We start from the raw sequence: 12,522 nt of genomic DNA, 5'->3' as shown, positions 1-12,522 counted from the left end.
AGCCCGGCAGGCGGCCATCGGTTGCAAAGGAACCAGAACCCTGGCAGCCGGTACAGCCGCTAGGGGTACGCTGGGAGGAAGAGGGAGAAAGGAATTTTTAGCTAGATGAAATCAAACCCCTGCGGAAACTGTTAACGAACCTTCCAGTGGGGTGGAAATTCCAGCAGGTTGGAAGTAGGAGAACACGGAGATGAAAAACCACAGGCCCCAGAGTCCGGCAGTCCCGGGTTCGAATTCCAGCTCTGCCACTTATAATCTCCGAGTTACACGTTACAAGCGGCTTCACCTCTCGGGGCTTCAACCTTTACTGAAATGTCGGGCCTTCCCCGGCCCCTCCACCTGTACTCTGCGCACCTAGCCCCCATCCTAGGTGGTCTCCAGCTCCTGTCGCCATCCACAACACATTATTTTACGTACTGTTCCTTTCCACCCACTTCCCACTAGCACACTCGCTCCACTGATTTCTGTCTACTGGCCCATTGCTGTGTTGTCCTTAGGGCTGAGGACAGACTGGCACATAGTAGGTGCTCAGTAAATAGTGGTGACATGGTCGAAAAGGGGTCACAGGAGAGCCTGCCTTCTTCAGTTCTTGTCGGGCGGCGGATGAACTAGGAGCACCAACATCGAGAACTAGCATAGTTCCTGGCACATGGTACATGCTCCGTAATCAGAAACTACCATGGTCGGTTCATTCACTTTTTAAACTCATTCACTCAGTAAATAGCTATTGAATGTTTGTTATGTGCCAGGTCCGTGCTAGAAGCGGAAAAGAGAGCCAAGAACAAGACAGACGTTTCTTTTTTCAGAAATGATTTCCAGAGAGCTGCCTGCTCTTCTAGAAACTGGACATAAAGCACTGAGCCAGACTCTCGTGTCGATGTTCTAGAGGGAGTGAGATAAACAATAAATGGGCCCCTAAATACGGACAATGATTTCAGAGGGCGGTAAGTGCCACCAAATGAGAAAACAAAACTGGGGTAGCGTGTAAGGTGTGGCTGGAGTTGGGGGAGGGGTGGCCAGGCCCTGTCCCATCTGAGCGGAGACCTGGCTGGTGGTGGTGGGCAGGGGGAGCCAGTGTGGGAGGGGCCGGGGCCTCCACCTGTGGTCCCCAGTCTGGCAACATCGGTATCACCTGGGAGAATGTTAGAAATCTCAGGTCGCAGCCCGAACCTGCAGACTCTGGCCTTTAAGAAGCTCTCTAGTGATTGCTGTGCACACTGACATTTGAGGGGCGCTAGGCTACAGGAAGGCCGTCTGGGCGGAGAGAGGAGCAAACGCAGACATCCTGAATGAGGGCGGCGGTGGGGGTGGGGGTGGGGGTGGGGGTGGGTTTCCTATGGCTGCTGTAACGGAGAACCACAAACTGGGTGGTTTCACACAACAAAATGTATTCACTTGCAGTTCCGGAGGCCAGAAGTCCAAAGTCACGTGTTTCTAGGGTCGGTTCTTCCTGGAGGCTCTGGGGGAGAGTCCTTCCTTGTCTCTCTCCTGGCCTTTGGTGGTCGTCAGCAATCCTTGTTGTCTCTTTGCTTGTAGATTCATCTCTCCAGTCTCTGCCTCCACCTTCACCTGGCATTCTTCCCTCCGAGCGTCTGGGTTCAAATTTCTCTCATCTTATGAGAACACAGATCTTTGGATTAGGGCCCACCGTAATCCACTGTGACTTCATTTTAACCTGATTATATCTGCAAAGACCCTTTTTCCAAATAAAGTCACGTTCATCGAGGGCTAGGACTTGAATATATCTTTGTAAGGGGATGCAGTTTAACCCACAGCAGGGTGGAAAGGTAGGGTTCAGTGAGGTTAGAAGAGAGGCGGGACACCCCAGTCCCGTGGACACGGGCAGGAGTTCGAAATGCAACAGGAAGCCAGGGCGGCTCTTACTGGTCTGAGAAAGGGCTGGGGGTGGCTAAGAGGATAATGAATTGAACCAAGGTCAGGACAGAGGCAGGAAAATCAATGAGGAGACCACGCAGTCCCCAACCAAAGAGATGATGGGGGCAAGGAGGTGGAGCTGGTGGAGGAGGAGACGGAGAAAAGTGGATAGACTTGCAGGGCATTGAAGAAGCCCTACTCACAAAAACTGGTGATGATATTTAGACCTATGAGAGGGGGAGGAGCTTCAAGGAGAACGATTCCATCATCCACCTGTTCTTTCAACAGACATTTTTAGCATATCCGATCAGTGAAAAATTGGTTTGTTAGCACTTTTCTGAGGTGGGCAGTTATGTAAATACCCAAGGGCCCTCATGGTGGCCAAGTGGCTGCAGCAGCTCCAGCCTCTTTACCAAGCAACATCTGCAGATTCTCTTTTATCTGCATCTGCTTAGTGCAGATGCACACCCCTAAAGCCCATGGTGGGCACGGGAGTGTGATGCAGTGATGGGTCCAGGTCACATACTCTGTCCCTGCCAGATTTCCACCAGGACAGTGTAGGGCATGTGTAACCTCTCTGCTTTCCCTGGGCACTCTATCAGTGAACTCTTTTGCCAATATCTACAATTTGTCTCAGAAACTCTGACCTTTATGGGTGACCATTCCCAAGAACCCTCCAGAGGAGACCCTTGGCAGTAAGAATATTTGTTCTTGGGACCCACTGTGACCCCCTGATCTGTTTCCACGGCCCCGAGTCAGGAAGTCACACAGTCAGTCCTTCCCTTGTTGTTTCAGGTCTTGTCACTCCCCTGCTTAAGAGTCTCTAGCTGGGGCTTCCCACTGCAATCAGAAACAAGTGCCAGGGCCCTGCCGTGACTCCCCACTGCCACGCCCTGCGTAATTCAGCCCCTGAAGACTCCTCTGACCTCACCGTGGGCGCTGCCCTTGCTCACCTTCTCTCCCTTTCACTCACACTCGCTTTCTGGCTCTTCTTCCCACCTCAGGCCCTTTGCCTTTCGCTCTTTCCCCCGGCCTGGAGTGCTCTTTCCCCAGACCTTCATGTGGCCGGCTCCTTCCCACCCATTTAACTTCTGCCCAACTGCCCCCTCCTCCGAGAGGCCCTCCAACTGCATCAGTCCTCCACACAACTGAAATGAGCACATAGCAAGGTTTAGTCTCGCGTGCTCAGCAGCCTCACAGTTCTGCACGGGCCTTTTTCCACCTAGCTCTGCATGTTGGACGTCCTTCTGCACCCTCACACATGGGCCCGCATGCGATAGCTGTCTCCTCTGCAGCATCCTTGCCCCCTTCGGCCCCCTCCCCACCCCCCCATCGCTGCCTCGGCAACATTCTGACTCGTGTGGCAGAGGCCCAGTGACAGGGCCGCCTCTCTGAAAGGGCATTCTCAGGACTGCGGATTGTTTTATTACCAGTTAAATATGCTTTATGCTACCTGTGAATGAGGCCATTGTGACATTTAGCAACTGATTTGATTGAACACAGATGTGGGCTGGACTCCACGTGGAGCAAAGATGCAGGACGGGCCCTGGGTGCGTGTGTGGACTGTTAAGATGGCAAATGGACTGGACGGCCCAGTGTCAGGCAGACGGATGTGGATGCCTCTCTTCCTGGCATACGGGCCATTTGGCACCGCTGGTCTCAAAGCCGAGAGATCCACCTGGATCCCTGAAACAACCTGGATCCCCAAAACCCTCTGTTTTCATTCAGGATCAGCTGTTCGGCCCTATCCAGGTTGTTTTGTTTTGGTTTGGTTTTTAACCTTCCCTGGATGTTTTTATTCCCATGACTATAAAAAAGAAAAAAAAAATGAATCAATGAGATACTACCATTGTTGACATCGCCAGCGGCGATTACTAACATGGAGAATGAGAATCCCGGCCACCATTCATCGAGTCCTTGCTCTGTGCAGGGACCGCCCCTTCTGTGTTTATCTCACGGAAGCCTCACGGTGAACCAAATAAAGAAACTGCTCGGGTCCGTTTCACAGGCGGGATCGCTGAGGCCTAGAACTTTCAGCCTCTTGTCTCAAGTCGCCAGGGCAAATAGTTAGCCATGTATGGATTCTCCATTGTCTCCCACCCGCTTCCAGGCTGGAAAATCCAAGAAGACGGCCTCTTTCTCAAGATAGAGGTCTTGGCACATGCCAGGGGCTCAGCAGAGATTTAGTGAATAAATGAGTGAATGTCTGAATGGATGAATAGTAGGTAAAGGGCGGGGCCAGGGCTTGGCCTTCCCCACTTTGTATACTGGATAAAGAGAAACAGAAAAAGTGACCCATGAAGATCTGTGACTTGTCCCGTCCTGGAACCTGGGCCATGGCTGGGGCCTGTGGGTGGGTGGTGTCTTAACAGGCGCACCTCTCTGCCTGCTGTGGCTTTTTCATTTCATGCATTAACTGCTGACTTCTTTTCATATCAGCTCTTTTTATGTCACCCCCCAGGTACACACCCAGACCATTTTCACTTGCAGTTCCGGCGTGTTTCAAACTATTGTATTCTAATACTGGCACCAGTAAGACTTAATTAAGATGAATGAATACCCGTGTTTGAGTGTCACTGCGGACCCGGTACAGTACGTCCCTTTGCTGTGGGGAAAGAAATCGTAAGATGGATTCCAAGCAGGTCACATGGAGGAGGGCATGCTTGCTCATCGAGAGTATCTGTGAGGCTCTCTTTGTACTGCCTGGGGTGGCATGTCAAACCTCTGGGGGACAGTGAAATCAAGTTGACCTGAAAACACGGAGGCAGGCAGGGACCTGTGCCACTTCCCACAGCTGCTCAGAGGGCAGGGCCGCTCGCTGGCCCGGAGCCTGGGCTTCGGAGTCAGGGTGACCTGGGCCTGAACTCTGGCTCTGCTACTTCCTAATGGGACCCACTTCCTAGGGCTGCAGTGGAAATTAAATGAGATAAAGCATGCAAAATGACTGGCCCTGGGGAAGGTAATAAGTGCTCAGTAAATGGGGGCTGCTGTTATTTGTCCCACTGCTAACGCCAGTAACAGAGGCTTCCAGGGGCTTGGATGAAGTGAAGGCTGAGCGTGGCCTGGGAAAAGAAAGAGAGGCGTGCATGGTGGCTGTCACCGCCTCCTCGCAAGGAAGAGAAGTCTGGGAGGACGGACGTGCAGAGTCCCAAGGAAACAGAGAAATGTAAATTATAGACAACAGGTGAGCTATCGTGGAAGTCCTGTTAGGGTAGCAGAAATCAGCGAGAGCGATTATGAGCACTACTGGGGGCAGCGGGGGCACCTGGCAGCCGACCAGAGAGCTCTCCCAGGCCTTAGGGACACTGGGTCTGTACAACCTCGGGGCCAGCAGCCCCACTGGGAACACATCCTGAAGAAACTTAGAGGCCCACAGGGCAGCCTTGTGGTGGTGGGAGGAGTAGGAGGGGTCCCACGTGATCTCTCGGAACAGAGAGAAGGAGTGAGATGCAGAACGCCAGCGAGGGGGGCCTGGGCGGCGGGGGCAGCAGGCGGCGCGTTCTCGTGGCAGCGCGCATGGAGCCTGAGAACTTCGTGGTGGGTGAAAAGAACTAAGAAGCCACGTGGAATGTAACACACAGAATTTACAGAAATGCTGCGTCTGCCCACAGAACACTAGCGTCCGAAATGCTGCGTCTGCCCACAGAACACTAGCGCCCTCTTTGCCAAGAACACATACAAAACAAAAGGATATGCGTAGACATTGGAATTCTCACCTGTGGAGAGTGAGAGGACAGAAATGGAAAAAGATGGGTGTTGGGTGAACTAAAGAGGAGATGTGCCCATGAACTTGGATTAACTCCCCGTGAGCACCTAACGTCTTGCAGAATAACAAAAGGGGGTGGCGGGCTGCCGTGGCAGGTGACGGACATTGCCGGAGGCACAGTTCCAGGGACATAAAGAATTCTTCTGTGTCTTGTGTAAAATTTGTAAATCTCAATCTGCAAGCTCAAGGCCGTAAAAAATAGAACTGACTTTGTTTTCAGCATTTCAACATAATTTCTATGTTGAGCCACCGTGTCCCTGGGCTGGTGGGAAAGTTCCATCTTAGTCTTTGGGGGCTTTCCCCAAACTCTTCAGAGTTTTGGCCGTGGATCTGGGATCTTACTCTGTGCCAGTGTGTGGCAGTGCCGGGGGCTCCTCCAGGCCTCTGTCTGTCAGTGGGACCCAGGTCACTGCTGAATCCTCCGCTCTTTTCATCCAGAAGGCCCCTTCCAGTCTGGGCTCTTCACTGCTGTGTCTGCCCCATGGTGGGCACAAGAATCTTTAGTTGTTCTGCCTGCTAGACCAGAGGTCACAGACTAGAAATCCACAGGCCACATCTACTTGTTAACATATTTTTGGTTTTGATTTGTCCAACTATTTTGCATTTGTTGCCCAGATTAAAAATTGGGTAATTTTATGTACAAACCCCAATTTTTTATTTCTCTTGAAAAATCAGAAGCCCTGGCTACATCTGACTCACATTTCTAGGTGACAGAGGTTGGCTGGAGCTGAGGAGCATTGTATCAGTTAGGAATGCTGTTGGCTGCAAGTAACAAAAAGCCCAACTAACATTGGCTCAACTATAATGACATTTATTGTGTATTTAGCAAGAAATCTGGATCCCAAGGTTGGTTTGGCAGCTCAGTGATATCTTCAAGGACCAGGTTCTTTTCATCCTTTCACTCCTTCAGCCTCAGTATATAGGCCTTTTTGTTTTATACTTGTGACCTCATGTCCCTAAACAGCTGCTGTAATTCCAGGCATTACAACCTCACATAACCTAGGGGAGGAGCCAACAGAGAAATAAAAGAGAAGTCTTTCCCAGAAGCCTCCTTAGCCAGAACTAGAATTCATGGGCATCCTGGAGCTTCAAGAGAAACTGGGAAAGCAACAAAAGGAGCTAGCAAGACAGAAAAGAGTTGGGAATGCCAAATAACATCTGCTACAGACTGCCACCCTGTTAGATAGAAACTGTGTATTCCAGTTTGCCACAGTCTCCACCATCTCCTATTGTGCCCCAACACTGAAGCCCTGTGTCAGTCACCATTGATCATTGTGACTGTGCTGTGTCCCTCACCTGCTGGGCCTACCAGGTTTTGGGCTCTGCCTATCTCAGACTCAGCACACACAGCCACTCCAATTTGGGGATCTTGCTGCTTTCTCAGCAGCTGTGTATGGGCACAGAGAATAGAATCCCTCTGCCCAGGACACCATGCCCACCCCCATTCTCTGCCTACTCCTTTCCCTTCCCTCCTGCCCTATCCCTTTTCTGTAGCCAGGAGAATTGCTCCCCCTTACATGTCTCATTAGGCCAGTTGCCTACATCAGTCCGATTCTTAGTTGACCCAACAACAGGGGTCCGTCCACAAACTGTGACTGGCCTGCGATACGTAAACACAGAACGAAGAGTTAGAGTGAGAAACTTGCATGGCAGTTAGCCATTGCCCCAACGTCCAAGCACGTGATCAAGGACTCGGCTCAGCACAGGGTGTCCACCGGTCCGGGAGCAGTCTGATCACACGGCGAACTGCCTGTGGCAGGTGCTGTGGACCCGCATCTTCATGCCCAAAGAGGCAAGCACTTAAAAACTAGTCTTTCACGGAGAGTTTCAGAAATGCCAGCCTGTTCCTTAAGGCCTCCCAGACTCTGGGGCCTGAACTTTGAGCCTAACCTCTGGGTGACTCATTTCTGCTGTTTCTTCTGCCCACCTGGGCACCCCGGCTCGGGGCTCGTGACCCTGATGTGACTGTGTGAGGAGCAGTCCCAGAGTCTGCCAGAACGTTGTCCTGACTTGCTCGCCTTCCTCCCCTAGTCCCGCACCCGCTTGCCACCTCCTGCCTGTGATTACGTGGTCAGGAGTCACTGGTGGAGGAAGGAAGAGTGAAATCAAATCGCCCACCTGCGGCCGGCCACTACGGGAGTGCTGTCTCAGCAGGGAAGGGAGGAGAAACATCCAGAAAGCGCTCACCTCCTCAGCATTTCCTGTAGTATCTCCCCGCTAATCATACCCGTGTGCATATGGCTTCCCGTTGTCTGACCCGCCCCGTAAAGTCTACCTGGAATTAGCAGGCGCCCAAGTGCCCTCCTGATTTCGCACCTGGTGCCAGGTTCACAGGAGCTCACCCACGGGTGGGCGGCCACTCTTATGCACTTATAGCCGGTCCTCGAATAACGTTATTACAACATTGATGAGAAAATAAATCGGATCCCAGCCGGGGCCGCTGTCTGTGGGGTCTGCACGGTCTCCCCAGGTCTGTGCAGGTTTTCTCCAGGGACTCCAGTTCCCTCCCACACCCCACAGACGTGCACGTGAGGTGAACTGATGTGTCTACATTGTCCCAGTCTGCGTGAGTGTGTGAGTGCGCCCTGTGATGGAAGGGCGTCCTGTCCAGGGTGGGCCCTGCCTTGCACCCTGAGCTGCCAGGACCGCCTCCAGCCGTCCTCAACCCTGAACTGGAATAAGTGGGTTGGAAAAGAATTCTCTTACTTGTTTCTGTTCATCTTTCTTAAATGTGTGTATGTAGTTCACATTTATTTCAGTGTTTAATATGAGGAGTATTTAGGGTCTTTATTGCTCATATTTACTGTAATGTTTAATATTAGAAGTGTTTGGGGTCTTTTATTTAGAAATTTGGTGTTGTGTTTGGGACCAGCAGTGTGCCGTGGGAACCTAACTCTTGTTTCTACCAATCAGCCATGGGAAAACTGGTTTCATTGTGCGTTGTTTCGCTTAAAGTCGCCGATGCTGTTGGGCAGGCTGTGGAACTTTTCCGACACCGAGTTCCTGCAAACTGAGTGACAATATCTGCCTTGGAGGGTGGACAGCAACGTGGAACAAGTCACGCACATCACAGCCCCCGGTGACGAGGAGGCCTTTCCTGACACCAGCGGCCCCTCCAGGCGCCGTGTGATCCAGTACTCCCATGCTTACTGTGGCGGAAGAGTGGGGTTTCCTTAACTAGTGTGAAACAGAGTGCACATGAATCCCTGGGACGTGCATTCAGCAGGAGACATGTCACCCAGAGAGGAAAAAATGACTCAGGGAGGGGGGCAACAATATCTTACTCTTCGTCTGTGTTAAGCACAAATGTATGCAAATAACTGAACACATACACAGTATATCTGTACTAGTAAAATTCCACAGGGGGAGGGGAGATGAGGAGAAAAACGTCAAAAACGACAGAGGGAGAGGACTGGCCCCATTCCGGGGGAGAGGGAGGACCCATCCCTGCCTGTTAAGGGCACAACCAGGAAGTCCCACACATTAATCCCTCACTCCTTTTTCTTTAAGATTTTATTTATTTATTTTTAGAGAGAGGGGAGGAGAGGAAAAAAGAGAGGAAAAGAAACATTAGTGTGTGAAAGAAACATCCGTCAGCTGCCTGTTGCACACCCCCAACCTGAGACCTGGCCTGAAACCCAGGCATGTGCCCTGACCAGGAATCGAACCAGCGACCTTTTGGCTTGCAAGACAGCGCGCAACCCACTGAGCCACACCAGTCAGGGAAATTCCCCTGTCCTCTTTTAGAACTCATTACATGGCCGCACCAGCCAAAAGGGAAGCTGGGAGATGTAACATTTATTCTAATCATCCGTGTATCCAGCTTAAAAGCAGAGATTCTGTTAATATGAGAGAAAAGGGGTGAGTGAATACTGGGGGGCCCCTGGCCCTCATCACCTTAAAAAAGGATCTTTCCCTCCTCCTGTCCTTGCCTTCCCCAGCCCTCAATGGGCATTCCCCCAGCCAGACGGAGGCCAGAAGTCGGTGTTCCCCATCTCAGCTTGGGGCCGTGCTTTTACAAAGCCCTCCAGGGACCACCTACTGGCACCACCTTTCTGGAGCCACACGGCCTCTTCCTCCTGGCCGCCCCCCCAGCAGGGGATGGCTCTCTCACCATGGGGGCTCTGTGACGGCCCTCAGCAAACTGCAGCTTGTTCAGCTGTCCATTCTTCAGATTCTCCCGGGTCCCAAGATGAAAACAAACAAGAGGTGTTTGGGACAAAGAGTCCCAAGGGACTTTGTTTGCAAACCTGCCCTGAGGCATCAGGTAGAAGGTTGACACAAAAGAAAAGAGAAATCAGGTGAAAAAACACTGCTTCCAGGAGACTTCCTAAGACAGGTGTGTTCCTAGGTTTTGGCAAGTAGGATTGCCATGGCAACCAGGACCCCAAAAATAACCCTGAATGAAATAGGCTGGCCTAAACCTGCCAGATGTGTCCGGGCAGGCCTCTGAGGACAGAGTGGGACCCCAGAAGGCCACACGGCTGCGGACAGATTCTGTGGTTTCTGGGCCCTCGACAGGCCCCCACGTCGCGGGGCTCAGGAGGGAATGCACAGGTGGGGCCATGTTCCTGGTTCTCACTCTCTGTATCCAGCTAACTCCTCCTCATCCTTCAGAAATAGCTGAGTTGTCATTTCCTCCAGGAAGCCTTCCCTGGCCCCAGCCCTGCCCCTTCCCACCCCCTCCCCAGCTGGCATTGCAGACCCCTTCCCTGGGCCCCCCAAGCTCCCTGTGAGAGCACTTACTGGCAGCTTACATCTCCCCAGCCGTCCCAGTGCCCAGCGCGTACCCCCTTACCCCCACACGTGGGTATCATTTATTTTGTAGATCAGCCTTTGGAACCATTTCAATATTTAATGTACTTACAAAACACTTTGGAAAAAGTCATTCCAAAGGTTGGACGGCAGAGTGTTGTATACCTGACTGTGTACTGAGTCGGTGACGTAACCACGCAGAGAGGAGGCTTCGTTTACCCCACCCCCGTGCTTTCCCTTTTCTTTTTCTTTCTTCTGGATGTTGCAATATTCCTTCTGTTTACAGATCTCCTGCTTCGAGAACGTTCTGTGCCCACTCCTTCAGGGTAGACTTGCTGTGCCAGGTTTCCGGTTTCCCTTCATCTGAGAATGTCTGGACTTCCCATTCACTCCCGAAGGCTGCTTTCTCTGGGTATAAAATTCTGGGTTGACACGGCTGAAAAATGTTGCACCACTTCCTTCCGGGCCATAGAAATTGATGAGCTTATTCTAAACTTGACATGTAAGCACTAAATGTATACATAGCAGCCAAAACAACCTTGAAAGATAAAAATGTGGACACAACTTGATCGCAAAACTTGCTGTGCGGCTGGGCCACCAGGCTGGGTGGCATTGGTGGAAGACAGAGACATCGTGGGACAGAAGAGAGTCCAAAACTAAACTCTCACACTTCCTGGCAATTAATTTTTGGCAGAGGTGCCACGTGATTCAGTGGGAAGAAGAATAAACTTTTATAGTGGTGCTGGAACTCCTGCCTGTCCACGTGCGAAAAGGTTAATTTAGACCCTCGCCTCATACCGTACACAGAAATTAATTTACATTAAATCATGCCTAAATGTAGGAGCTGAAACTATAAAAGTTTTAGAAGGAAACATAGGAAAGAATTTTAATGACCTTGTATTAGGTGGCAAAAACAAGATCTATAAAAGAAAAAATTGTAACTTAAAAATGTTTGTTCTCCAAAGGACACCATTAAGAAAATGAAAAGACAAGCTACAGACTGGGAGATAATATTTTCGAATTATATATGTGACAAAGAACCTTTATCCAAATACGTAAGGAACTCTTACAGCTCAGTAATGAGGATAAACCTAACTATTTTTTTAATGGGCAAAAGATTTGAATAGATCTTTATCCAAGAAGACATTTGAATGGCCCATAAACACAAGAAGGTGCCCAGCGTACTTAGTCTTCAGAGAAACGCTGTTGAAGACCGCAGCGAGGTGCCGCTACGGACCGACTGACATGAGGCTGAGCAAAGGAGTGCTGGGAAACTGGAACCCTCCTCCGTTGCTGGTGGGACGGTCACGTGGGGAACTGGCACCGCCACGTTGGAAGACAGTGTGCCCCATTCCTAAAGAGAAACATCCTCTCATCACACGACTCCACAGGGCTACTCCTGGGCATCTGCCCGGGAGAAATGCAAACCTGTGTCCACACAAGGGCGAGCCTGCAAATACTCACAGCAGCAGCATCCCTGACAACCGAAAGTGAGACGTGGTGCGTGCACACCGTGGAACACTATTCAGGAGTGAACTACCGATGCACATTAAGAGATGGATGAGCTTCTAAAGCGCTCTGCTAAGAGAAAGAGGCCAGATAGAAGTGCACATGTATGGCCCGATTTCTGTGAAATTTCTAGAAAAGGCAAACTCTAGAATCAGCAACAGATGACTGGCTGCCTGAGGCTGGAGACAGGAGCAGGGGTTGGTGAAAGGGGCACCAGGGTACTGCGGGGTGGGGGGGAATGTCTTAAAACTGCCTCATAGTGACAGAGGTTTTTTACTTTAAAAGTTATTCAACTGACACTTAGAAGGGGACGTTTTACAGCCTATAGAATATACCCCCCAAAAGCGGCATTCTTTGCAATGGCCAAAGGGTGGAATCGACCCAAGGGCCCCCCAATGGTTGAAGGGATAAACAAAATATGGTGTATACGTAAGGAATATTATTTAGCCAGAAGAAGAAGGAAATTCAGACAAGTGCCACAGCAGGGATGAAGCTGGAAGGCATTGTGCTAAACGAAATAAGCATCACAGAAGGACAAATACTGTATGAGCCCGCTTTTGTGAGGTACCTAAAGTGGTCACATTCACAGAGACGGAGCGGACGTGTGGGTGCCAGGG

At 50.9% G+C, this 12,522-nt stretch overlaps 1 protein-coding gene across 6 annotated transcripts in view; it reads left to right on the top strand.

Moving 5' to 3' along the window:
* The window catches only part of EYA2 (EYA transcriptional coactivator and phosphatase 2), a 205,769-nt gene that overhangs the window by 121,423 nt on the left and 71,824 nt on the right, over positions 1-12,522 (top strand). The gene's annotated exons all lie outside the window — the stretch shown is intronic.

This window comes from Desmodus rotundus, chromosome 6 (genome assembly GCF_022682495.2).
Source record: "Desmodus rotundus isolate HL8 chromosome 6, HLdesRot8A.1, whole genome shotgun sequence".
NCBI lineage: Eukaryota > Metazoa > Chordata > Mammalia > Chiroptera > Phyllostomidae > Desmodus > Desmodus rotundus.
The sequence above is the reverse complement of the archived record's forward strand: the minus strand, read 5'-3'. Positions and strand labels throughout refer to the sequence as shown.